The sequence below is a fragment of the Lutra lutra genome, chromosome 6 (genome assembly GCF_902655055.1).
Source record: "Lutra lutra chromosome 6, mLutLut1.2, whole genome shotgun sequence".
Taxonomy (NCBI): Eukaryota; Metazoa; Chordata; class Mammalia; order Carnivora; family Mustelidae; genus Lutra; species Lutra lutra.
In genome coordinates this window covers 70467530-70494907 of record NC_062283.1, presented here as the reverse complement: position 1 = coordinate 70494907, position 27378 = coordinate 70467530, and the positions used below count along the sequence as shown (strand labels likewise).

Sequence of the window (27378 nt, the reverse complement as noted above, 5' to 3'; positions counted from 1 at the left end):
ACTATTCATTTGTTCACACATTCATAAACGGTCATTGAGTGCCTACCGTGTGCAGGCATTGGTGACAACCTGGTGAACTGGACAGACCCTGCCTCACAGAGCTCACAGTAGAGCTGGAAAGAGACAAACAAAGGAGGGAGTGGGAATTAATCTTGCTCCTCATGTTCAGTGGTGAAAAATAACCCAACCTACTTTCCAATTCAAGCTCCCATTCCCTCAGAGTAACAGAAACTTCAACTCGGCCCATTAGAGACCTCCTCTTTTCATGGGTTGCATATAATTTTGGAGATGGGTTATAGAAAGTATTGAGGAGTTCCTGAGGTTGGATTAGGAAGGTGACACTGTCTCCTGAGGCCACTTGAGGCTACCTGAGCACATGCATCTAGTGAGACAACCAGCATTCCATCTGCTGCTTTATATCAGCCTACACAGTCACCACTTAGAGGTGACCACTGACCCATCTCTGCAGACTTTTATGTCCAGCAGTTCTGTATTCTGTGCCTAAGCTGTGCTTGTAGGGATAGGAATTATGTGTTCTGAGACCCTAGACTCATTCCATACCTGTTCATCTGCTAGAGTTCTGCTACCAACCTGGGTCTCCATATTTGTGCTCAGATTCCACAAACCTGTCTGTATCAGGTCTTTCTGCCACCCATCCTCATTCTGTCACTAAACAGTTTGCTGAAAGTCTCTAGCCTGAAAACTTTCTTATGGTGATGCAGAAACCCACTTTCCTTCCATTTTGTGGCTTCACTGTCCTCTGTGTCCTTAGCATCCTCTCCATGCAGTCAGCTGTGGAGAAGATGAAGCATGGGGGACTGATTGGGGGTCTCTGGGTCCAGGTATGGAAGAGCAGAGATCATTTTTATCAACAATCCATGGGTCTGTCCATGGGTCACACTTATTGTCTCACCTGACTGCAAGGGAATCTGAAAAGTGTCAGCTAGCTGTGTGTCCAAGAAGAAAAAGAAACAGGTTTTGGTGAGCACAGTAGCAAATTCCGCCATGGGGGGAAGCCCTTCTTCCTCCAAAATGTTAAAGGAGTCTTTTGTTTTCTGTTCTCCACGTTGTTTCTCTGAAGCAATGAGAGTATAATAGCCTCACAGGGAGGTTATGATATATTACCCAGCCACACACATCATTTAAATTGTTGTGAGTGCTTTGCCAACAGAAGTATGGGTTGCTCTGGGAGCACACATAGGTCTTAAGGTAATTCAGCAAGTGAAAATGGAGAAAAGACTGATCTGGGGCTGATGGAACAAAGCAGGTGTTAGGAGTCCAAAGCATTGCGTAGAAGAACAACAAGGCTGGGAAGATTGGGTAATGTGATCCCCTATTGATGACTTCTACCACATCATCTAATTAATTTGGCACTTAAATAATGCCAAAGTATTCCTTTTATTAAGGAGACTTTCCTCACTAAAGATTTTTACTCTAGATGTAGCTGGCAGATAGTAGGCCTTGCCCCATTCACTGGGTTGTTCACTTTCAAAGTGTGTGACATGGAAACTAACAAGAGTTAAAATACGCCATTTGGAGGCGCATGGGTGGCTCAGAGGGTTAAGCCTCTGCCTTCGGCTCAGGTCATGATCTCAGGGCCTTGGGATTGAGCCCCACATCGGGCTCTCTGCTCGGTGGGGAGCCTGCTTCCTCCTCTCTCTCAGCCTGTCTCTCTGCCTACTTGTGATCTCTGTCTGTCAAATAAATAAATAAAATATTTTTTAAAAAAATACGCCATTTGGGGGGATGTGGGTGGCTCATTCTGTTAAGCATCTGACTCTTGATTTTAGTTCAGGTCATGATCTCAGGGTTGTGAGATCCAGCCCTTCCCTGGGCTCTGCACTCAGGCGTAGTTTGCTGGAGATTCTCTCTTTCCATCTGCCTCTGCTCCTCCTCAACCCCTCTCCCTCTCTTTCAAAAAAAAAAAAAGTATATATATATATATATAGCCATTTTGTGTAGCCTTCATGTTTGTATCACCTCAGACGCAGCCCTGACCAACAAAACAACCTGGAAATATTTGTTGAGGGCTCACCATATACCAGCATTGTCCAACTACTGAGGATAAGTTTTAAAAAGAAAAAAAATCATAAACCAATATCCTTACTCTTTTAATTTAGTTGTAGAAATACTGCTAACAATCACTTACCCTTTCTCTCATTGTTTCAACGAGGTGGTTCTGATGAAGAAGAAATCAAAGATGAGAGTAGACAGAGAAAGTGTTAATTGAAAAAGATACAAACCAACCCAGAAAAGAGAAGGGAAGAAAGGGTTGGAGTAGGCTGCTACGAATTGATATCAACTGAGACCAAGTCACAAGGGAACACAATGCAAGTAGACGAAAATGAGGTCAGAAGGCAATGAGGACAGATGAAGGACAGAAGAGGACAGATGAGGATGGAGGACAGATGATGAAGAGCAAAGGAATTTGGACTGTGTCAACTACTCCAAAGTTTGTGCAAACCATTTGCTGATCCACATCTTCATTTTGTAAGTTATAGACCATTTTATAAAACTCTCAAATTGGGAAGTAAAGAAAAGGGAAGAATTCTCGGTATAAATGCTATTGGCTAAATATCAACAGAACTATCTCTAATTTCCAGCACATACCCACATATGTGTATGTGTGCACACAGTATCCTCGGAAGACCTTATAAGGGGCATGGAGAATTCATTAGGAACCACAATGAAATTTTTAAGAGAAAAACTTCATAATAGGGAAATTAAATGCTAAATCTATGATATTCCCTAGTCATAGCAGGATGTAGCCTGTATAAAAGAACGATAATGAGCTTTCAGAATCAACCATAATTGGATTCCCTACATTCTGCGCTCTGTTGGTCAAACCAAATTGCTTAAGCTCTCTGAACCCCAATGTACTTATATAACAGGATGAGAATAATCTCTTCGTCACTAGAAATATGGTGAGAATTAAATGAGATAGCATCTGAGAACATCCAGCACTGTTCTAGCACATCATGTGTGATCAATAAACGATAATCCCCTTACATTCCCTAATGCTGATGTGGAATTAATAAACACCAGGCTTGCCATTTGGACATTCACAACATAGCACAAGGCCCAGTGGTGGTTAGCCTTGGAAGGAAAGATACGGAGAATGGGCTGAGATAGACAATAAGATGAGGAAGCCCCACCAGGAAGAAATAGAAAGCCTCAACAGACCCATAACCAGTAAGGAGATTGAAACAGTCATCAAAAATCTCCAAACAAACAAAAGCTCAGGGCCAGACGGCTTCCCGGGGGAATTCTACCAAACACTTAAAGAAGAACTAATTCCTATTCTCCTGAAACTGTTCCAAAAAATAGAAATAGAAGGAAAACTTCCAAACTCATTTTATGAGGCCAGCATCACCTTGATCCCAAAACCAGACAAGGATCCCATCGAAAAAGAGAACTACAGACCAATATCCTTGATGAACACAGATGCAAAATTCTCGCCAAAATACTAGCCAATAGGATTCAACAGTACATTAAAAGGATTATTCACCACGACCAAGTGGGATTTATTCCAGGGCTGCAAGGTTGGTTCAACATCCGCAAATCAATCAATGTGATACAACACATTAATAAAAGAAAGAACAAGAACCATATGATACTCTCCATAGATGCTGAAAAAGCATTTGACAAAGTACAGCATCCCTTCCTGATCAAAACTCTTCAACGTGTAGGGATAGACGGCACATACCTCAATATTATCAAAGCCATCTATGAAAAACCCACCGCAAATATCATTCTCAATGGAGAAAAACTGAAAGCTTTTCCGCTAAGGTCAGGAACATGGCAGGGATGTCCGTTATCACCACTGCTATTCAACATAGTACTAGAAGTCCTAGCCTCAGCAATCAGACAACAAAAGGAAATTAAAGGCATCCAAATTGGCAAAGAAGAAGTCAAACTATCACTCTTTGCAGATGATATGATACTCTATGTGGAAAACCCAAAAGACTCCACTCCAAAACTGCTAGAACTTGTACAGGAATTCAGTAAAGTGTCAGGATATAAAATCAATGCACAGAAATCAGTTGCATTTCTCTACACCAACAACAAGACAGAAGAAAGAGAAATTAAGGAGGCCATCCCATTTACAATTGCACCCAAAACTATAAGATACCTAGGAATAAACCTAACCAAAGAGACTAAGAATCTATACTCAGAAAACTATAAAGTACTCATGAAAGAAATTGAGGAAGACACAAAGAAATGGAAAAATGTTCCATGCTCCTGGATTGGAAGAATAAATATTGTGAAAATGTCTATGCTACCTAAAGCAATCTACACATTTAATGCAATTCCTATCAAAGTACCATCCATTTTTTTCAAAGAAATGGAACAAATAATCCTAAAATTTATATGGAACCAGAAAAGACCTCGAATAGCCAAAGGAATATTGAAAAAGAAAGCCAAAGTTGGTGGCATCACAATTCCGGACTTCAAGCTCTATTACAAAGCTGTCATCATCAAGACAGCATGGTACTGGCACAAAAACAGACACATAGATCAATGGAACAGAATAGAGAGCCCAGAAATGGACCCTCAACTCTATGGTCAACTCATCTTCGACAAAGCAGGAAAGAATGTCCAATGGAACAAAGACAGCCTCTTCAATAAATGGTGTTGGGAAAATTGGACAGCCACATGCAGAAAAATGAAATTGGATCATTTCCTTACACCACACACGAAAATAGACTCAAAATGGATGAAGGATCTCAATATGAGAAAGGAATCCATCAAAATCCTCGAGGAGAACACAGGCAGCAACCTCTTCGACGTCAGCCGCAGCAACATCTTCCTAGGAACATCACCAAAGGCAAGGGAAGCAAGGGCAAAAATGAACTTTTGGGATTTTATCAAGATCAAAAGCTTTTGCACAGCAAAGGAAACAGTTAACAAAACCAAAAGACAACTGACAGAATGGGAGAAGATATTTGCAAATGACATATCAGATAAAGGGCTAGTGTCCAAAATCTATAAAGAACTTAGCAAACTCAACACCCAAAGAACAAATAATCCAATCAAGAAATGGGCAGAGGACATGAACAGACATTTCTGCAAAGAAGACATCCAGATGGCCAACAGACACATGAAAAAGTGCTCCATATCACTCGGCATCAGGGAAATACAAATCAAAACCACCATGAGATATCACCTCACACCAGTCAGAATGGCTAAAATTAACAAGTCAGGAAATGACAGATGCTGGCGAGGATGCGGAGAAAGGGGAACCCTCCTACACTGTTGGTGGGAATGCAAGCTGGTGCAACCACTCTGGAAAACAGCATGGAGGTTCCTCAAAATGTTGAAAATAGAACTACCCTGTGACCCAGCAATTGCACTGCTGGGTATTTACCCTAAAGATACAAACGTAGTGATCCGAAGGGGCACATGCACCCGAATGTTTATAGCAGCAATGTCTACAATAGCCAAACTATGGAAAGAACCTAGATGTCCATCTACAGACGAATGGATAAAGAAGATGTGGTATATATACACAATGGAATACTATGCAGCCATCAAAAGAAATGAAATCTTGCCATTTGCGACGACGTGGATGGAACTAGAGGGTATCATGCTTAGCGAAATAAGCCAATCGGAGAAAGACAACTATCATATGATCTCCCTGATATGAGGGAGAGGAGATGCAACATGGGGGGTTGAGGGGGTAGGAGAAGAGTAAATGAAACAAGATGGGATTGGGAGGGAGACAAACCATAAGTGACTCAATCTCACAAAACAAACTAAGGGTTGATGGGGGGAGGGGGTTGGGAGAGGGGGATGGGGTTATGGATATTGGGGAGGGTATGTGCTATGGTGAGTGCTGTGAAGTGTGTAAACCTGGAGATTCGCAGACCTGTACCCCTGGGGATAAAAATATATGTTTATAAAGCTGTAAAAAAAAAAAAAAAAAAAAAGAAAAAGAAAGAAAAAAGAAAGGATGAATACCCAAGTTTTGTAGCAACATGGACGGGACTGGAAGAGATTATGCTGAGTGAAATAAGTCAAGCAGAGAGAGTCAATTATCATATGGTTTCACTTATTTGTGGAGCATAACAAATAACATGGAGGACAAGGGGAGATGGAGAGGAGAAGGGAGTTGAGAGAAATTGGAAGGGGAGGTGAACCATGAGAGACTATGGACTCTGAAAAACGATCTGAGAATTTTGAAGGGGTGGGGGGTGGGAGGTTGGGGGCACCAGGTGGTGGGTATTGTAGAGGGCACGGATTGCATGGAGCAGTGGGTGTGGTGCAAAAATAATGAATACTGTTATGCTGAAAAAATAAAAAAACTAAAATCTCAAAAAAAAAAAAAAAAAAAAAGATGAGGAAGCCCCAGCAAGGGTCACACGATGGAAGGAGTTACTTTATATTTAGCAAATCATAAGCAAAATTCAAATTATCATCAACAGCATTGGCACAAGAAGGATAAAATGCTCTAATATAATAGGCCTGACCTTTTCTCTTCTTAAGAATTTGAGAAATTGGGCACCTGGGTGGCTCAGTGATTTAGGCCTCTACCTTTGGCTCAGGTCGTGATCTCAGGGTCCTGGGATTGAGTCCCACATCGGGCTCTCTACTCAGCGGAGAGCAGGCTTCTTCCCTCTCTCTGCCTGCCTCTCTGCCTACTTGTGATCTCTGTCTGTCAAATAAATAAATAAAATATATTTTTTAAGATTTTATTTATTTATTTATTTGACAGACAGAGATCACAAGTAGGCAGAGAGGCAGGCAGAGAGGAGGAAGCAGGCTCCCCACTGAGCAGAGAGCCCCATGTGGGACTCGATCCCAGGACCCTGAGATCATGACCTGAGCCAAAGGCAGAGGCTTTAACCCACTGAGCCACCCAGGCGTCCCAAAAAAATAAAATCTTTTTTAAAAAAGAATTTGAGAAATTAATTTTGTCCACTTTTTGCTAATCTCCTTTGGGAGGCAGTAGGGAATGTGAATGGGAAGGGCAAGTGAGGGAATGTTTTAACCAAAATTTGGACAATAATTTAGAAGTTGGTTCTAAAGAAAGAGTCCTTTACTACTGTGCAGTTAATCTGCTCTCAACTACTTTGTATGCTCCAATAACTAAAGGTGACCTCTTCCTTCACCGTTTACAGATTTGCATTTTCCACCAGACACAGTCACTTAACTCCTAGTAAGTGCAACACTTCTCTCCCAAATTTTTAAATCAAATGGCTGGAAGCTATACAAGATCCAGAACAACACAAGCTAAATCATAATTTGTGTCTGGAATACAGTTTGATGTCACAAAATTACAGGGCAACAGAGAAACATTAAAAGATAAATTATGTAGTTTTACTGAAATGATTAAAATAGAGGCAGGATTTGGGAGAGCACCCAAAATACAAAACAAGGTGATTTGAGAATGTTACATGTGTCCATTTGGCATGTCTATTTTTACTCTATGAAAGAAAAATCTAAAAAGGAGGATGGTGGCAAACAAAACTAACCTAAAGTGTTATGGGTCTGTTTTGGCAAAGCACCGAGAGAGGTAGAGTAAGTCAAGATTCATTAGGCAATCACTGTGCCTACAGGGTGGCAGCAGGTGCTCACAGAGCCCTCTCATCAATGTTAGATTCTCAGAAACTCCTGAGGGATGCTTCGTGTGTCTTGATAGTTTCTCCAAACGCCGAACAAAGACCAGGCAGTATTATCTGCTTCACTAATTTCAAGCCTTTTCAAATGATAAGCAAACCTATATACCAACAATGAACAGACACAATGTGTTGGTGTTCATTGACGCTCTTCCTGCTTGGTGCCATCAGCTCCTCAATCCATAAACTCTTGAGCTCTTTCTGTGCCCCAGCCGATGATCTGACTGCTTTCAAAGACTTCCCATTGCAAGGAAGAGCTAGACAGGTAGGTAGAGAGATGCGGTAGTTTCTGATCAGTGAAATGGAAGAGGTAACCAGGAGGCATAATGAGAGCAGGAGGACCGAGTTTAACCTCAACTGGACAGTGGGGAGCTCAAGAAGTCTTCCTAAAAGACACAACATCTGTGGCACCTGGGTGACTCAGTGGGTTAAGCCTCTGCCTTTGGCTCAGGTCATGATCCTAGGGTCCTGGGATCCCGCCCCGCATCAGGTTCTCTGCCCAGCAGAGAGCCTGCTTCCCCCTCTCTCTCTGCCTGCCTCTCTGCCAACTAGTGATCTCCGTCTGTCAAATAAATAAATAAAATCTTTAAAAACAACAACAAAACAAGACATAACATCTCTCTGACTAGGGGTTGTTTTGTCTTTTTTGGGGGGTAGCGCTAGGTTTTTAAAAGGAAGCAGGAACTGTTTTAACAAATAGATCAGGGCAAGTTAGTGGTGATAATGATGGCCCAGGTAGCCAAGAGATGCTGTGGAAAGGATCAAGGCAAAAACTACCACAGCCTTTGGGGGCTGATATTTGGGGTTCCATCTAGTACGGAGTGGAGGGCACAAAGGGTTAAGGATGGTGAGAGAAGTGCTGAGAAGTCAGCCAGGTTAAAGAGACAGGCAGAACCCACATCCTGAAGAGCCTTGTATGCCCTAAGGAGTGTAAATTTTATCCTAAAAGCAGTACGAAGTCATAGGATTTTAGCACGGAAGTTCACAGTCTAAGATTTGTGTTCTTCTCACTGCAGCCGAGGTAGAAAATGCCAAGATCACAGTGGTGAAACAGTTTTACTCAAGACAGAATAAGGTGCTGTTACCCTCTCTGGCTCCCTAGAAGTACAGTGCAGGAGAGGAAACGTTTGGAGAAAAGAGGAAAGGAAAAGCTCAGTTTAGCAAATGTTTAATTTATGGTGCCTGTGCTACATCCCAGGGAATGCATCCACTTTCATTTATGAAAGTGGTTTGGCTGATGGTACAGATCTGGGACCCTGGTGACTGTGGGTGCCATGGAGTCAGGGCTAGTGCTCAGCTGTTATGCTCTAGCACAGCTCTGTCAGACACGTATGGCCAGAATCTGTCCTGATTTGTCAGTGCCCACCCATGCCAGGTGCTAAATGTGGTGACTATCACCTCCATGCGAGAGGATCCAGAATGACAATAGAGAAGGGTTGAGGGTGGAACCCTAGGAAATGTTCATGTGTTTAAGAGAGGACCAGAGATGAAGGGGGAGGGTGGAGGGAGCGAGGAGGAAGAAGGAGAGCTTGGAGATTTATAACAGTGAACACCAAGAGGAATGTTTCAAACTGAGAATCAGTAGTGTCTGGAGAAAGGGAAGCATATGAAGAAGAGAAGATACTGAACACATTTATATTTTGAGAGACAGATTAAGTAGGTAGAGGAAAGGTAATGCAACCGAAGAGAGCAGAGATAATGAAGAGAATGATGTCCTTAAAAAAATAGGAAAAGATGAGGTACAGAGCCTTCTAACATGTAGATCTTTGTAATTATAGGAGGAGGACATGGGGAAGGATTGAGAGAAGGGATTAGCAGACAGTTAGGGAAGTTCCTCCCATGATGCTTATGGCTAGAATTTCAGCTTTCAGAAAGTTGATGTGTAGGAAACTCAAAGAGAATGTCCTAGGTCAAAATGTGAAGAGTGTAGAAGAAACTTACCAGAGCTAGTTGGAGAGTGTATACTTACAGATGCTCACCAAAGTTTAATCTTGTTTTCCTAATAGCTCTCTAGAGACTGGGTATAAAAACAGGAGAGGCAACCCCCTGGTTTGGTGTAGCAGTGGAATTTTGCTAGAAAGATGTGGAAGCAAGAAAGTTGTCAAAGAACGCTATCAATGACATCGTGACGTCTATGTTTTGAGACGGGAAAAGAGATGAAGGAGAGCAAGGAGGAACGGAGGATCAAAAAAAAAATTGGAGAAGAGGTACAACATGAGCCTAAAAGGAAGAGGGCTAGAATAATAGGAAAATGTAATGGAAAAAATGTAGATCTTTAAGATTTTGCTAGAGGAGCTGTTCTGAATGCTGTGAGGTAGTCCAAAGCTGAAAGGGACTACGTGCTGGGGAGCTTGATGGAGCAGCAGAGATGGGAGAACTGAGGAGAGAGGGTGTTGGCTATGCTCTCCACGTCATAGCAATCATTTGAAGCAACGCTTATCCTTTTCTGTGAGTTTCTCATTGGGGTGTGCAATTTACATGCAGAGTCTCACAAGACTTCAAGAAAGCACCATTACTGTGTGTTACGTGTGACAAACTAGGGGTCAGAAAGTTAGGCCACTTGCCTCTGGTCACACAACTGGTAGTAGGTCAGGCTGTTTCAAACCCAGTTCTCTTTGATTCCAAAGCCTAGGCTCCTTCAGTAATAGTAGGGTTTGAGCTGAAGAGGGAGATAGTGAGCCAGTGCACCCAGAGGTCCCACAGATCTGTCTCTTGTTTCAACAGTGTGTGGACTGAACAGACCCAGGGATGTGCTTCTTTCAGCCTCTGACAACCCTCCAACCTTTTTCCAGTCACAACCTTCAGAGCCATATTCTTTGCCACCCTCTGCCTCTGAGACCAGCCAACACCTTACTCCAGGCTTAGCTCCTAATTGCCAATCAACCACGAGCTCCCGGATTCGGCAGTATTATTCCACCCAGGTGAAGGAGCGATCAGCTGCCTGGTCAGCAGGCATCTGCGGGCCTCCTGAACCTACCTCTCTCTGGGCGTCTATTTCTGCAGCGAGGATGTGTCTCTGGAGGCTGTGGGCCACTTCTTCCACCTGTTGGCTGAGAATTGTGAGGGTACTGAGCTTCTCTTGAAGAAGCAAAACCAGTGCAGCAGCCATACCCTCTTCCAGGATGTGCAGAGGCTGTCCCAGGATGAGTGGGTAAGACCCTGGATGCCACAGAAACCGCCTGGTTCTGGAGAATAACCTGAACCAGGCCCTTTTGGATCTGCATGCCCTGGGTTCTGCCTGCGAAGATCCCCAGCACTGTGACTTCCTGGAGAAGCACTTCCTGGATGAGAAGGTGAAACTTACTAAGGAGATGAGCGACCACCTGACTAACCTCCACAGGCTGGCTGGCTCCCAGGCTGGCCTGGGCAAGTATCTCTCTTCTGAAGGCTCACCCAAGCATGACTGGGAGCCTCTGAAGCCCAGCAGCCTTTAGGGGCCTCTCTGGAATCCCCCTGGTGCCAGGTTTGTGGGTGAGCCTTCCCTGCAGCCACCAGGCATCTTTTAACCACCAGAGAACCCTCTCCCAAGCCTTGAAACAAATGGAAACAATAAAGCTTTTTGAAAAAGGAAGGAAGGAAGGAAGGAAGGGAGGGAGGAAGGAAAGGAAGGAAGGGAGGAAGGAAGGAAGGAAGGAAGGAAGGAAGGAAGAGAGAAGGCAGGAGAGAAGGAGGGAGGGAGAGAGAAGAAAGCAAATAAGCAAGCAAGAAAGAAAGAGAGAGAGGGAGGGAAGGTGGAAGGGAGGAAGGAAGGATAGAGGGAAGGAAAGGAAAGGAAGGGAGGGAAGGAAGGAAAGAAAAGAAAAGAAAACAAAAGGGAAAAAAGACAAAAAAAGAGAAAAGAAAGAGAAAGAGAGGGGCAGTGAGACGCAGCCGTTACTGAGTGGAGAGCGACGAGCTATGACAGCTGTGAAGAAGAGAGAGCTGAAAGGGCCAACCACTCAGAGAAAGGCTTTTGCAGGAGCAAGCAGAGTAGTGGTTTACTAGGAGTGCTGGGGATTGGGAGAATGCCCTTCTGCCCCCATCCTGAGATGCTTGGGCAGAGCTCACTGATGAGTCCAGGGGCAATCAGTCCTTTCCAGACTGCAAGCAGAGTGTTGGTAAGAAAGATCATGTTGCTTTCAAAGAAACCTGAGTCTAGATTTGAAGGCAAACATGAGACTGGATGGTTCATAAGCCTGACCATACACTGCAAATTTCTGGAGTGCCCAGGTAAATAAAAGAACTCAGGAAGACCTAGGTGTCTGTAGAAGGAGCCTGCTCTAGCTGAAATGGTCACATCTCCAAGGGCACTGAATGTCAGCTGACAAAAAACAGCTAGGGAAGTGATCCAGCAAGCTCCATAAGGAGAACAATGAAGGCTTTGGCTGCTAGGCAAATCATTCTCATCATTGAAGACTATTAAAGGTTTTGCTGATTATCTCATGTCTCTTAATTGCCATCCTTTTTGTTCCTGTGATGTCCGATTTTGTCTTCTATCATGTTATATTTGACTCACATTATTCATTGTTGTATCTATGTCATTACTGAATGCCCAGTAAGTGGCTTGTTCTTCCTAACCAAGCGCTAAGCACCCTGTAGGGGCCTGATAGGCATTTCTGTGAATCTCTGGAGGAAACAACAAAAGCTTTTAATGTACCATCTGGTGTCCATTTTCATCATCTCATTAATATATATTTCTGTGGTTTACACATTATTTTATATTTTCTTTAGGGAACTTGAAGCCCAGGAGGCAGGATGTGCTCTGGGAGAGCTCTAGGGAGTCATAACATAGAGCGTTCAGGAAAAGTGACCTTAGCTTGGCCCCAGCCCTACCCACCACGCACAGACAACTGGGAGAAGGAAGTGGGTCCTGTGGAATCTTCACAGACCTGAGTTCTCAGGCATGACCCAAAGGTAAGAAGACTTTGCAGCCCACTTTTGTTAGTTAACCAAAGAGAAATTATTTGCTTTGCTGAAATAGAAATTGCATTTTCCAAAGAGCATTGAGAATGATTAATAAGTCCATTTTTTCCCATCCGTTTCAAGTCTGCCCAGTGTGACAGTGTATTGTTTAATCAAGAAAATGTATCTCCTCTCTAAGGACTTCAGTAACTGGGGGATTCCAAAGTTGTTGACAGGCTATTTTTTGAAAACTACATGTCTGTTCATGAGGATGGATGAGCTGAAAGAGAGAGAATTCAATAACAAATAAATTTGCCGCAAGCTCACAACCCACTGCCTGATCTCTAAATACCATGAACTATCTTGCCCACAGATATTACTGCTAAACTTCATCACACAGATACATTATGAACCTTTTAATTCTCCTCAGAGGATTAGCTGAAGAGCCAAACAGGTCATTTTCACTCACCTTGGAGAGTAATGGCAGAGAAGGCTGTGTGAATCTGCTTCCCACACTAAGTCCTTAATTCTATTCAGTCATTTGACAGAATGAACCAGAGGCTCCAATGCGAGACAGAGCCTGAATGGATCCAGGCAAAAGCTAATGGGAAACGTGTCTATTGAAAAGAATCAATGTGCATACTGAGACTACCTCTAGCAGATTTGTTTTTTGTTTTTTCATTTGTTTGTTTTTCACTGCGCTTGGCTCATCAGAATTAAGTGTGAGGTCCGGAACAAAGGATTGAGGAGAGTGAGAGGAGAGAGGGGTTGATGTTAGAGAGGCGGCCCCGGGAGATCTAAATCATTTATGCTTTGTTCAAAGCTGGATGAGAAGCTTTGGGTGGGTCTTGAGAAAGGAGTCGTGTGATCTGACTGTCCAGGTGCCAGGCAGACGAATTTCTTCCTGTTGTTGTTCTTGAACAACAATGTTTATTATCATAATTTTTACATGGTATTGCAATTAACTAAGGAACGAAGCTGAAGCACAGTATATCATTTATTTTCGTGGCTTTCTTGTCCAAAAGAGACCAGTACAATACTTTTTTTTTTTTTTTTAACTATACTTTTGTCTGAAACAGCTTTCTGTTTTGTGGGTAGGGACATTTGAAACTCCGGTGATACAACGGCGGCAGTCATTATATGAATTCTTGATCCTTTCACTAAAGTGTATGCTTTTGCTAATGCGTCTTCCTTCATGCAAACGGAAGAAGCAATAGAATTAAGAATGAGGCATGGAACGTATCATTATTTTTATTCGTTTTACAAAGATTTTATCTCAAACTAAAAAATGTTTGTAACATTTTTATCTCCCAAATCCAATACATACTATATGCTGATAACTAAAAATAGAAAGTGAAATTAGCAAAAACTCATTTGTTCTGGCCTTTTCCCCTCCAGCATTTCATGTATTGGAAAATAATTGTGAAAAGGAATATTAAGTCTGTGCAAACATCAATGATTGTTCTGGAACTAATTCTACCTAACATGATTGAATAGGTTTTACAGAATTCTACAAACAACCAATTTAAATTAGACACACCAAGATGTAAATCCATAAACTAACCATCTGGTTCATTGAAAGCCTTAGTGTCAGTCCCCTCTTCATCATGTGTCTGCTCTCACCATGAGGAAACATTAACAAACCTCAGAAGTGACCATGACTCTCAACGCACAAGTTTACATGGATGTGTAAGAAATAGCCACTTATTGTCTTTAATTCCAGCTAAAACCAACTCTGATCCCTCACCCGACTCAACCAGAAGGCAGCAGCGCTCATCAGCTTCCTTGGCTGTCAACTTCTTTACTTGGGAAATATCTCCTGCCCCCCGCCTTCACTTAAAAATCATTCCCCCCATCTTCTTTGGTCAATGCAGTCACTTCAATGATGTCAGACTTTCTAGAAAACAAAGCCAGAAATTATAGTAAAGATGCCTTCAGTTTTGCTCCTAAAATTAATTTCACCTGGACTTAAAGGTTTCCTTTTAACAAAGAGAATATAGCAAAACTGTTAGGGTGTAACTCTTATGATTAAGTTACAAAAGATTGCAGTTTGTTGCTTGCCCTCCCTGGGCCGTTGGTTCATTCGTTCTTTCTTTCTTTCTTTTTAAGGATATTATTTATTTGACAGAGAGAAACACAGTGAGAGAGGGAACACAAGCAGAGGGAATGGGAGGAGAAGCAGGTTTCCTGCCTAGCAGGGAGCCCGCCTGGCCCTCTTTCTTGTTCGCTCTGATAGAAACTGGCTTCCATGTTCTGAGCTACGGTATGGACAGTCCTACGTGAAAAGAAACTGAGACCAGCCTCCAGCCAACAGCCAGTGAGGAACTAAGGGCCTCTACCCACAGCCCTTGAGGCACTGAATCTGCCAACAAGCCCATGAAGGGCCTGAGAGTGGCTCCTTCCCCATGCAAGCCTTGAGTTGTGACTACAGCCCTGGCCAACTCTGAGACTCTAGAACAAAGGACCTGGCTAAGCTGTGCCCAGATTCAGGAGCTATAAACGCACGCAACTTCTTCGAGCAGGTCCGAGAAAGCAGTGATATGATCTGGCTTGGTTTTAAGATCACTCTCCTGCTGTGTAGAAAATGTGTTTAAGGGGCAAGAGTGACCAAGCCTGGAGCTGCTGGGAGGATCTGGTGAGAATCCAGCAGAGAGAAACAGCTGTCTCCAACCAGGATGGCAGTAGTGGGAAAGGAGAGATAGTTAAAAGGCTCAGGGCAGAAGGGGAAGAAAAGGGAATACTAAATATTTGAATCATTTTTACAGAAACTGTGAGATATGAATGCTGTTGTTTTAAATCAATAAGTCTTGGATTAGTTGGCTATATAGAAGTAACTAACATAAACCACCAAGCATTTGTGATGCCCTTGTCAAAGTATGAAGTTGAGAGTCAGTGAGGGTGTTTTACGCTGTCTGCACACTGTACCTAACAAGTGTCATTTTCATTATATGTATTAGAAATATTTGTTAGTGAATGAAGAGTGAATGGAAACATAACAAAGAGATAGCTACACCATAGACAAAGACTTTGAGTAAGGGTGTTTTGGGTATTTTTATAATTTTATGACCTGGTCAAAAAACTGAATAACTTGTAGTGTTTTAATAAAGTCTTTGAGGTAAATGATGATAGATGAAAATTTACACCAGGGTATAAGCAGTATATCAAATTAATTTAAAATGAAGTGATTCAATATTTATTATTAATCATCAATAAAAAATATTAAGACAGTAAAGTTGAGACTGAAAATTATGCAAATGATAACAAAAATTCCCCTTTCCATTTTTTTTTTAAAGATTTTATTTATTTATCTATTTGTCGGAGAGAGAGAGACAGAGAGAAAGAGCACAAGCAGGAGGAGCAACAGACAGAGGGAGAAGCAGGCTCCCTGCTGAGCAAGGAGCCGGATGCGAAACTCTATCCCAGGACCTTAGTTCATACCCTGAGTTGATGACAGCTGCTTAACTGACTGAGCCACCCAGGTGTCCCTCCTTTTTTTTTTTTTTAAGATCCATTTATTTATTTGAGAAAGAGAGAGAGAGGGGGGAGAGGCAACGGGAGAGAATCTTCAACCAGACTCCTCACTGAGCATGGAGCAGGAAGCATGAGCAGAAACCAAGAATTGGACGCCCAACCAGCTGAGGCAACCAGGAGCCCCACCCCTTTACTTTCTATTAGTGCTTATAATCTGGATCTTATAGAAACAAATAAAGTTACTTTCCAACTGTGAATAGTTGATGCCTGGGTGGCTCAGTCAGTTAAGCATCTGCCTTCAGCTCAGGTCATGATCCTGGGGTGCTGGGATTGAGCCCCACATCAGGCTCCCTGCTCGGCAGGAAGCCTGCTTCTCCCTCTCCCTGTCCCTCGGCTTGTGTGCTCTCTCTCTCTCTCTATCTAAAATTAATTAATTAATTAATTTTTTAAAAAGCAACTGTAAATGGTATTATTTGTTTTCACATCCCAGGAAGGGCCAAGCAGCACTTGGAACAAACATACCAGCACCGACAGAGAGAAATTTCCTCAAGTGACAAGCAATGAGAAAGACTATACTTTTTAGGGCAAATCAGGCCTGTAGAAGTGTGACCCTGAATCAACCACATCGCTCTCATGTTTTTGATTCCCATTGTTCTACAACATTTGTGCGGCTACTACTGCTAATGGTCCCAGAAATTGTGGCCAGATTAAGCATATAAAAATACAGGATGACCAATTGCATTTTAAACTTCAGATAAACAATGAACAGTTTCTCATATACATATGCCCACCCCCCAAATTACGATGATTTACTTGGTGGGAAAGACTGGAGTTCCCCAAGGGAGGGCAGACTACTTGATAAGGGGACTTGAAAGAGGCTGAAGAGAAAAACAGAACACAGAAGCGCTCACTGGTGACACCCCGAATAACTAAGTGAAGAGGCTTTGGGGTTCCTTTCTGAGGCAAATATGGCTTATAGGTACATTAATTCATTAGCACTGTGCCTGTAACTTCGCTGTCCTTTGAGTTCTTTAATCCACGTCTAAAGGGTCGCATTCCCTTTGGAGACCTAATAAATGTATTTTGCTTACCACAAGTTTCCAGCAGAGGGCAGTAAAATGTCACTGAGGGAAACGCAGGTATTAGACAAGCACCTAATAGGAAACTGAGTCCAACTCAGTTCACAAGACTTTCATGAAGAGATGACCTCCCCACACTTCCCGTGTGTGAACAAGGCTAAGGAGAGCAAGGAGAGATATTGTACCTGGAGACTGGCAAGAGCAGGAAGACAGCACCTTTCCTAGACCCCAGAGCCCAGAAGGAAGTGGTGCCCACGGAATCCTGTAACCACTGGAGCTCTAGCCTCCTTCCCAACGGGAGGTGGCAGTGTGAACAGCTGCAGCCCCAGCCAGAGATGCAGCCCCAAGCAGGGAGGGAGCAACAATACTGGTCCCACCTCTCCTTCTGCCAGTTCACTCTCCTTCTCGGGTTTTTTAGGAGCAGAACCCAAGTCTATTGGCAAGGGAGCCCATGTGATACAGTCAGGAGCCTGAGGCACCGACCATGGCACATTGGTCCCGGGGCGGGGCGGGGGGGAACAGAGCTAAACCAGCACAGTGTTCTTTCCCTAAGTTGCACAGAGGCACAGTTTGGACCATCAGCAGTTTGCCTTTTGTTAAAGAAGTGCTTCCCTGCTCATTGGAGTTCAATAAATCTGGCCTGGGAAGTCAAGTATTTTTATTTATTAAGTACTTAGCAGGTACAAATCAATAATGCCAGATTCTGGGGCTAGAGGGACTAGTAATAGCAATAGCTCATGTTCCTGACTCACAGCACTGAACAAAATGCTTTACAGGCAATATTTTATTACATCTTCCTGTCAGCCCTCTCAGTTAGGCACTATTATTATTGACATCTTACAGATAAATAACTAGGATGCATAGAAGTTAAGTAATTTGCCTGTACCATGAGTTGCCAGAAGAGAAATCACTTTAATCTGACTGCAGACTTTGGTCCCTGACCTGAGGGAACCTAGTCCAGCAGCAAAAACACTGGTTATAGACTAATGAAGAAAGGAAAAAGAAAAGTTAGTGATAAATGTTATCTGCAGTAACTGTAGGGATTTATGAAACAAGATTGGTGAACAGCTAACCCAGAATGCAGTCGGGAAGGGGGCCAGGTGCTTATGAGGAAGCCCTGGGGAATGGGGACCTCATCTCAGCCATGTGCCTGTCTCAAAAGCGTTCAATTATATTCTGCTTCATAGCACAGCTCTTTGGTGCAGAGCCCACAGTCTTGCCTTAGGGGCCTCAGCTCTGGCTACACATGCGGATCACCTGACCAAAATGTCCTTGGGGCCCCTGGGTGGCTCAGATGGCTTCTGACTCTTGGTTTTGGTTCAGGTCACAATCTCAGGGTCACTTTAAAAAAATGTCCTAGACGCCACAACAAACCATTTAAGTCAGAGTTCCTGCAAGCAGATTGCTGACATCAGTGTCTTGAAGTCCTCTCCAAGTGAATCTTCTATGCAGACAGAGGTAAGACAAAAATGTATTATTCTAAAATCTCATATGAGTAGGAATAGTGTCTTATTTGTTTTATAGCTTGTAACTCGGCCTTACATATAGTTCAATATTTAATTGAACTAACTGGAATCAAATAGCTAGAGAGAATAATTCATGAATGGAAGAAACATAACTTGGAAGGACTCAAATTAAAAAAGGGGAATAATTTCCTTTATTAATGCTCTTTTCTTTGAATCCATAAAAGATATAGGACCCTCGTAGTTGTTGCAATGAATTGTCAGCACACACCATTTTCTCAAGAGACATATATTCACCAAGTGTCCAGAAATTAGTTTCCAACTATACCCAGTAGTATGTAAGTCAAAGTTTAAAAAAAAAAAAAAAATCATGGAGAGGAAACCTCTGTGAGAGGTCATCACCAGCATGGGTACATCCTGGGATAGATACTATGACCTGGTAAGGGTAGGAGAGAGAGAGCAGTGCATCTCTGGACTACCTGGAATGGGATACAGCCCTTGGGCTCAAAAGAAACAAACCAGTGGGGGAGAAATAGATTAAGTCGGGTCATTCTCCTGGGCTCTGTAGTACATCTCTTGGCTTCCCAGGTTGGATAAACTTGTAGTGTGCATCTGGGTTGAGCTAAAGGAATTCAGGAATTTTAATGGAGTAGTGCATTTGCAAGCCTGTGCTACCTATTTACAGGAGTTGTTTTGAATAGGAGAGAGAGTGGGTGGAGAACTTGTACTTAGAGAAGTTTGTGCTCTGGTACAAGGGAGAGAAGAGTAGGAGGGAGAGGGCACTCCAGTCCACAGGTATCAGAGCCCGGTGGAGAGAAGTCAAGGGCAAGAGCCAGAGAGACTTGAGCTATCCTTGCAGGTGGGAATAGTTGCTCAAGTTCCTGAAGCCTGGGTAACACCTTCACCCCATCTCCAATACTCTTTGATTTAACGTAGGCAGAGTTAGACCCACTTTTTTAGTACAACCTATATGTGGCAGATTAAACATTTCAGAAACTAAAATAAGCAAATGAGAAAATTGGGCTTCATGAAAAATAAAGCCAAAAACTATAATATGAAGGCGGAGTTAATAATAATCCTCAATAAAATTGGAACACACATTTTGATGCTAAGCATCCTAGTAGCTGAATCAAAGGAAGAAACAAGATCTATTGTATGAAGATATACAGTGTTGATAGGAGAAATAGTAGCTAGTAACTTAGAAGTACAACAAATTCTTTCCAGAAGCCCCATACCTGAACGTTCTCAGGAGACACCAGAAGAATCTTTTCTCTCCAATGAAATATATATATATAATATATATAAAACCAATTCCTATACTCTGATGGAAGAATTTCTTCCTTCCATTTCATGTAGCATATGTAATAGAAATATGATTTCTCCAAATAAATTTCCCTTAAATCATCTGTCTAACCATGAAAACAAATGCTATCCATTGTGATAGCAAAATGAATGGACATTAATGAGACCTCAGAATTTTGTTTTAATTGACTGATTTTGTCTAAAGCTATACTATACTATTGATACTATAACACTGGGGAAATAAAGGAAAATTAATATTCACTGCATCAAGACTACCATACTCAAGATTTGCTGGGTTCGGTCTGATAAAAATCATCAGGAATTAAATCTACCTTCATCAGAGCCAACATACTTAATAACTAATTTGTCAAAATTTGTTGATGCGGCAACTCTTTTTCAGAAATGGGATTTCCAACAATAAGCCCTGGATAGCAATAAGATTACTGCATTAAAAATTGGCCCTTTTCGGGCGCCTGGGTGGCTCAGTGGGTTAAGCCGCTGCCTTCGGCTCAGGTCATGATCCCAGGTCCTGGGTTCGAGCCCCACATCGGGCTTTCTGCTCAGCAGGGAGCCTGCTTCCTCCTCTCTCTCTGCCTGCCTCTCTGCCTACTTGTGATTTCTCTCTGTCAAATAAATAAATAAAATCTTTAAAAAAAAAATTGGCCCTTGTTTTGTCCTGTCTTAAAATAGTTCAGAGTGATATCAGCAAAATGGTAAGATAGGAGTTTCCAGTGTTCATCCTCATTAAGATGGCATCTTAAATTATTGGACAAAAAAAGGGCCCAATAAAATGTAACAATTGGTTAGCCATTTGGAAAAAGATAGGTGAATTCCTCTATAGGTAGTGTTAAGCTACTACTGACTTTGTGACCATATATCAGAACAATGACTGGCTTCTAGATCATGGTTAAATGCTAGTAACTGAAACTGTGGTAAAATATAGGATGAACAGGAATAAATAGGGACTACTGTGCTTTCTTTTGCTGATTAATTTGAGAGGAGCCAGCAGACATAAGAAACCATACACATAAATACTTTGGCAAGGGTCTCCTAAAAATAGAAACATTCTTCACAGAACCATATTAGTCTTAGGATTCTCTGACCCAGACCCAGAATGCCCTAACTTTCAGTGGGTCTGGTTTTTAAAATCCAAGAAATGGACAAGAGATGTGTTTATTATTTACTGTCATTACTTCTAGGTCCTTTCAGTAAACAGAGCAAGAAATGAAGTTCGCTTTTTTTTTTTAAATTATGAGGCAAGATTGATATTTCCAGGATCAGTGGGTTTGTTCTGCACCTTGCTCTTTTGACTTCTCCTGGAAATATTTCTTTGCTATTACATAGAAATCTTCCTTTATGGCTAAATGGTTCTGTGTGGTTTGGATGTTCCAGAGTTTATTCCAGTAGCCCCCAATGATAGATAGTGGGTTGTCTAGTTCTTTGCTATTACAAATAATACCACCTACATTCTTGGGTGCATATTCTACTCATGGAGGTAGAAGTAGGGTTGTGATTGCTGTCAAAGTGTAATGATTGCCAAATTGTATTCCCAGAAAAGGTCAGTTAGTTCACTTTGCTTCCAGGTTAGATGAGTATCAAAATACTATGCTTTCCATTAGTGTTATCAGGGCCAAAGGGAACATTAATATCAGTCCCATCCCAAGAGGTCAGGCTTGAGTCCAGTTGTATATATGAGGGTGTGGGTTGAAGTATTTCTCCTCTTTTATATTCAAGGACTGAGTCCAAGTCCTATGTCGTAAGCTAATAGCAAGATTGACCTGTCTCTCTCTTGATGAAACCAGGACACAGAGGTCCAGGATTTGGGGTTGACTGGGAATGATTGCCTTAAGTACAAGGCATAGCCAGTGTCTGTGGAATTTTTCATGTTCCAATTCCCTCTCTGGGAACAGGTTTCTAGGAAATAAATACTAGAAAAACTAACAAAGACCATTATGTTATCATTTAATATTTACTTCAATGTATGTCTATAAAAATTATTAAATATTTAAAATGATTTCCAATGATAAGTCACCATCTTGTGATTTGAATCCAATCAATGTGAGAAAATTACTTTTGATAGTAAGACCTAAATTTAGATGTTTTTAGTATGGAAAAGGAGAAAAATGCAAGTTCTCTTGTAAAGAAAGCTTTAGATGGCCAGTCTGCTTCTGTGTGGGCAAAACATAGTTTGCTTACTGCAAATAATTTTCTGCACACAATATGCTTCTGTAAAGTAGCTAAATCTAGCTTTTGTTGCAATTCAATTGATCTAACAAACAGTAGTAGGTAAAATAATTTTGATAAATTAGTAAGCTATAAACTGATTCAGGATAGGAAATCAGAAAGGAAGACACTTTGGGCATCTGGTGAGGATGGTTTGTTAGTTAATTTCTTCATGTACTTGAAAGTAAAATATAAATGAAAAAATGAAATTTTAGTAATCCTCTTTGTTTCATGCTTCCTAAGTTTTCAATATGTATTTTTTTATAAAAATAAATTTAAAAAACAAAAAATATAGTAAATGTATTTTATATTAAAAGAGCCAAGGTTTGATATTTTCTGTGTATGGTATATATTTTATTTTACTTATATAAAGTTTATGTATTTTTTATTTTAAAATGTTCTATATGATTTTGTAGTTTTCTTTGATTGGCAGTTAAAAAAATCAAAGGTGCTTAATATTTTCACTGACTGCAAAAGAACAAATTTACTGCAACAGTCAGAGGCAACAAGTACAGATGGGGAAAAAAATGGAAAAGTTACTAAAGTAATCCTCAAAATAATCATGGTGGGAGGGAATAGCCTGACTTGCTCAACGTAGGTATGTCAACTGATGTGGGTGTGTTGAACAAATTTACAAAGAACCCATTTGTCTTACTCTGTAATGAACATTAAAAAATTTATATAATCTGCAACTCTACTATCACTGAATAGATTCAAACTATTATGCTAATATAGACAAAGTTTTTAAGACAAATTGCTTAAAAGGCAGAGTTCATTTAAGGTTGAAGGAAATGTGACTTTAGCTTTCTCCGTTAGATACTCATGGCTTGCTGTCAAAGGTCATTGACAAGCAGCTGAAAAAAATTACCTTTGAGCAGCTAGTTATAAAGTGGATGCCAGTCTCATGTTGCTCTAACAGTCCAAAGCTGAAGTAAGTAATCAGCATTTCTATGGCTGCTCACCTTCCAAACTTCCGCTCCTGTTTGGGATAACTCACCAACGGTCTCGAAGGAACACAGGGTCCTACCTCCATCATAGTGGCCTGATTCTCCTCTTTCCCCAGGAGATATGATGTGGTCATATTACCCAGGCTTAGTTAATCAAACACTCCCACCCAGGACTCTGACCGAATGTTCTGCACAGGGACACTGAGGCATGATTAGGAGCCACAGGAACAGCTACCTCTGCCCAAAGCTTCCTGTTTCTGCCCTTCATCACTGCCCTGGTGTTCACCCAGATTCCAAGTTCGGTCTCCCAGAATCCAACTAATGACATGAACTCCCAGTATCCTCCTGATAAATTCCCTTTTTACGCAAGACAACTGGTGTCAGTTCTGTTCTTTCCAGGTTGGAGGTTTCTAACAGAGATAATGGTCTTAGTATTTTCGTATCTCTCTTCATATCTCGGTATTTTTTTTAGCAGGTAGACTTCCTTAATCCAATGGGATTCCTAACTCAGAGACAGTGAAAATGCAGCCTTAAAATGATTAATGTTGATTATCCTTTCAAGATATACCGAAGTGAATAAGGTAATGGAAATATCTGCACAGGTCTTTGTGACAAGCTAGCAAGTGTTTCAGTATCCTTATTACCCCTCAGGATAATTGGAATTCTACTTGACACTTAATCTGCTTAAGATAGAGGTGATAAGGTATTTTTGTTGATTAACAAGACACTAGAATAGATTAAATTTGTTAACAAATAATACATACTTCGTACCAGTCATTATCTGAAGGCGTATAAACATAGTATCTTATTTCATCCTCATAGTAATCTTATGAGGGAGGTACCATTAAAATTCCGATTCTTCAAGGGAATAGAGAGACACTGGGGAAAGATAGAATGGCGGAGCGGGCAGTGAGGAGGGCAGTCAACAGTTCTGTTATTCCCCAGCACTCACAACTTTAACTAGTTTAGTAGGTCAGTTCTGGAAGACTTTCCGACTTCTCAGGTGCAACCAGGTCTGGACAATTCAGGCACTGCAAGACTTCATATGTCCTTTATTTACCGCTTAAGTGCTCTCAGAACAGCAGCACATAGAGATGGTATGGCTGGCCTAGTGGATGTGGACTGAAGTCATCTGAAGAATTTCAAAATGAATCTGTAGTTTAACTTGCGACAGCTATGAACGGTTTTTTAGAAGAAATAGTAGTGTGTTATCTTAATGTATCATTTTTTCTTTTTAAGAAACACCTTCTTCATCTAGAAAATCCTTTGGGATTGCTTAAGGCAATCTCCATTTTGTAGCTCTGCCGAAAACCGTATGGAGAATCTCGATACAGAGGTGCAGACTAACACTAATTTTTAAAGTCAGCCTGGCTTACGTTTCGCGGTCAAACTGGTAGACACATTTGGCTTTTACGGCTGTTCTGTCCTTGTCCCATACATTGACCCAATGATAGTTCACCTCGTTATTGGGGGGGGCTCGAGGCTTCTCACATCGGCCGGGTGGATTGTCTGAAACATAAGGCTATGATCCCGGCACCTCCTGCTTCCTCAGGAGCATCCATTTGCTTTGGTTTCTTTGTTCTTTCACTTTCTATTCATTCTCAAATTGTCTCTTACCTCCTTCTCCTCCTGGCCCCAACTTTCCCTCTAGAGCTTATCCCACGAGGTGTGTTATATAGTGAGGCACCCCCCAATTTACTGGTGGACAACAAGAACCATTTGATTATTTCTCACCATTCTGTGGAGCAGGAATTCAGAGTGGGCAAGCAGAGAGGACTTCTCTCCTGGAGCTGCAATGAGCCAGTGGTTTCCTGACTTGGCATGTCTCATGCCTCTACCTGGAAGTCGTTATGGTGAGGGCTTGAATGACTCTACTGGGGTCATGTTTAATGCCTTGTGCTTCTTGCTGGCTGAGCTCCCAGTTCTTCTCCATGCAATCACAAGACCTTTCCTCTCCAAATGGTGTCTCCATATGGTCTCTCTATATGATTTCTCCAGCAGGGTAGCCAGACTTCTTACATGGCAGCTCAGGGCTCCCTGGGCTATGAAAGCAATAGCCACTAGGGCTTCTGCCCTTTTGGTGAAAGCAGGTCACTGGGTTGGCTCAGATTCAAAAGAAGGAGATTACTCCTTGGGCAGTCACCAAAGAAAACACCCCAAAGTGCACTAGTGGAGCATTTCAGCTGCCTTTGGGTCCAACCATTATGTGCATGTACATCTGAACATTTGACAAAAGTTCAGATCCTTATTCAATTATCTCTGCACAGATGCAAAGATAAGTACTTTGTATGCCATTTGTATCATGCTATTATTCTTTCTTTGGCTTAGATCCAATTTGTCATAACTTTGGTGAGAGGTCAATGCAGAATTTAGGACAACAAACTGTGCTTTATCTTTAAAATAAAAAACAGATCAGAACAAAATGAGAATAAATTTCAAAGAAAAGGAATAAGTAAGTCCTATGGATCACCTTTATTGAACGATCATTCTTAAAGTATAATTTATGTAATATAATTTAAGGTGTAATTAACATAAACACAATTCACAGATCCTGAGTTTTGTCAGTTTCATTCACATATGTAAACACTACCTAAAACAAGACATAAATCATTTCTGTCACCACAGAATGTGTTCTCATGCCCCTTTCCAGTGAGCGACTGTTACACAAAAGTAGCAATTGTTCTCCGTTTTATGAACGGAAGTTAGTTTCGCTGGTGCTTGAATTTCATGTAAATGGCATAGATTTTGCCACCTTTTGTGATTAGAGTTTACTCACAGATGTTTCAAAATGCCTCTGTTTAGTTGGCGTCTCAGTAGTTGGTTCCTTTATTATTTGTTCCTTTATTAATGAGTAATTTTCCATTTATGAAGATGTCACATTTTGTTTATCCATGCTGCTTTTGAACTGATAGACAATTTTGTTGTTTCCAGTTTTGAGTACTGTAAATAAGGATGCTATACACATTCTTGTACCTTTCCCCCTCCCCTCCCTTTCTCTTACACACATACACATACTTGCTGAGTCCAAGAGTAAATGTATATTAATTTACAATAAACTGCCGAGAGTTCTGCAAAGTGATGGCATAATCCCAACAGTAATGACGAGAGGTTTTTTTTTTTTTAAGATTTTATTTATTTATTTGACAGAGATCACAAGTAGGCAGAGAGGCAGGCAGAGAGAGAGGGAAGCAGGCTCCCCGCTGAGCAGAGAGCCCGATGTGGGACTTGATCCCAGGACCCTGAGATCATGACCTGAGCCGAAGGCAGCGGCTTAACCCACTGAGCCACCCAGGCACCCACCGACGAGAGGTATTTTTAATTACTTTATATTATCACCAACCTTTGGTGTTTTCAGTCTCTTTAGCATTTAGTTTTATTTTTGCATTTCTCTTATGACTAAATATGTCAGACACCTCTTTAAGTAATTATTGGTCATTTGTATGCTTTCTTTTGTCAAGTATTTTTAAGGTGTTTTCCCATTTTTATAGCTCTTTATATATTCTGATACAAGCTCTATGTGTTAAAATTATTTTTATCCCCAGTCTGACATGCCTGTTCTTTTGTTAATGATATCTTTGGATGATAAAAAATGTTCAATTTGGTTAAATCCAAGTTATAAATTTTTAATTTTATTGTTAGTGTTTTTCTGTCTTGTCTAAAATATTTCAAAAGTCTGAGGTCAGAAAAGGTGTTTTTCCCAGGTTTTGGGTAGATACTCTATGCTTTAAGCTTTTATATAGGTCAATTTCCATTTGGACTAGTTTTTGTACTTCCATTTTGAAATAATATTCTATGAGATAAGGGCTGAGGTCCATTTTTTAACATATGAGTATCCAGTTGCCCCAGGCATGTTTTTTAAAAAGACTATTATACTTCCCCCATTGATTTACCTTGGCACTTTGATCAGAATTATTGGCTATATATAGGTGGATTTTTTTCCAGTTTCATTGTTCGGCGTCAATGATCTATTTAAGCTTATACCAATGTCACACTGTCGTGATAAATGTACTTTATATTAAGTTTATAATCATAGAGTGTAATTCCCCCAACTTTGTTCAAGTTTGTTTTGGTCATTCTAGACCTTTTTCTTTTTCATATAAAGTTTAGAATCAGTTCTTCAATTTCTAAAAAAAAGTTTCCTGGAGGGGTGCCTGGGTGGCTCAGTCCTTAAGCTTCTGCCTTTGGCTCAGGTTCCTGGGATCAAACCCCATATTGGGCTCCCTGCTCAGCAGAAAGCCTGCTTCTCCCTCTCCCACTTCCCCTGCTTGTGTTCCCTCTCTTGCTGTCTCTCTCTCTATCAAATAAATAAATAAAATCTTTAAAAAAAAGTTTCCTGGAATTGTGATTGGAATTTCATTGAATCTACAGATCAATTTGGGAAGAATTCAAATCT

At 41.3% G+C, this 27378-nt stretch overlaps 1 pseudogene; it reads left to right on the top strand.

The window, feature by feature from the left end:
* The first annotated feature begins 7746 nt into the window (after nt 1-7746).
* Nucleotides 7747-11053, top strand: LOC125101611 (ferritin light chain-like; annotated as a pseudogene).
* The last annotated feature ends 16325 nt before the right edge of the window (nt 11054-27378 follow it).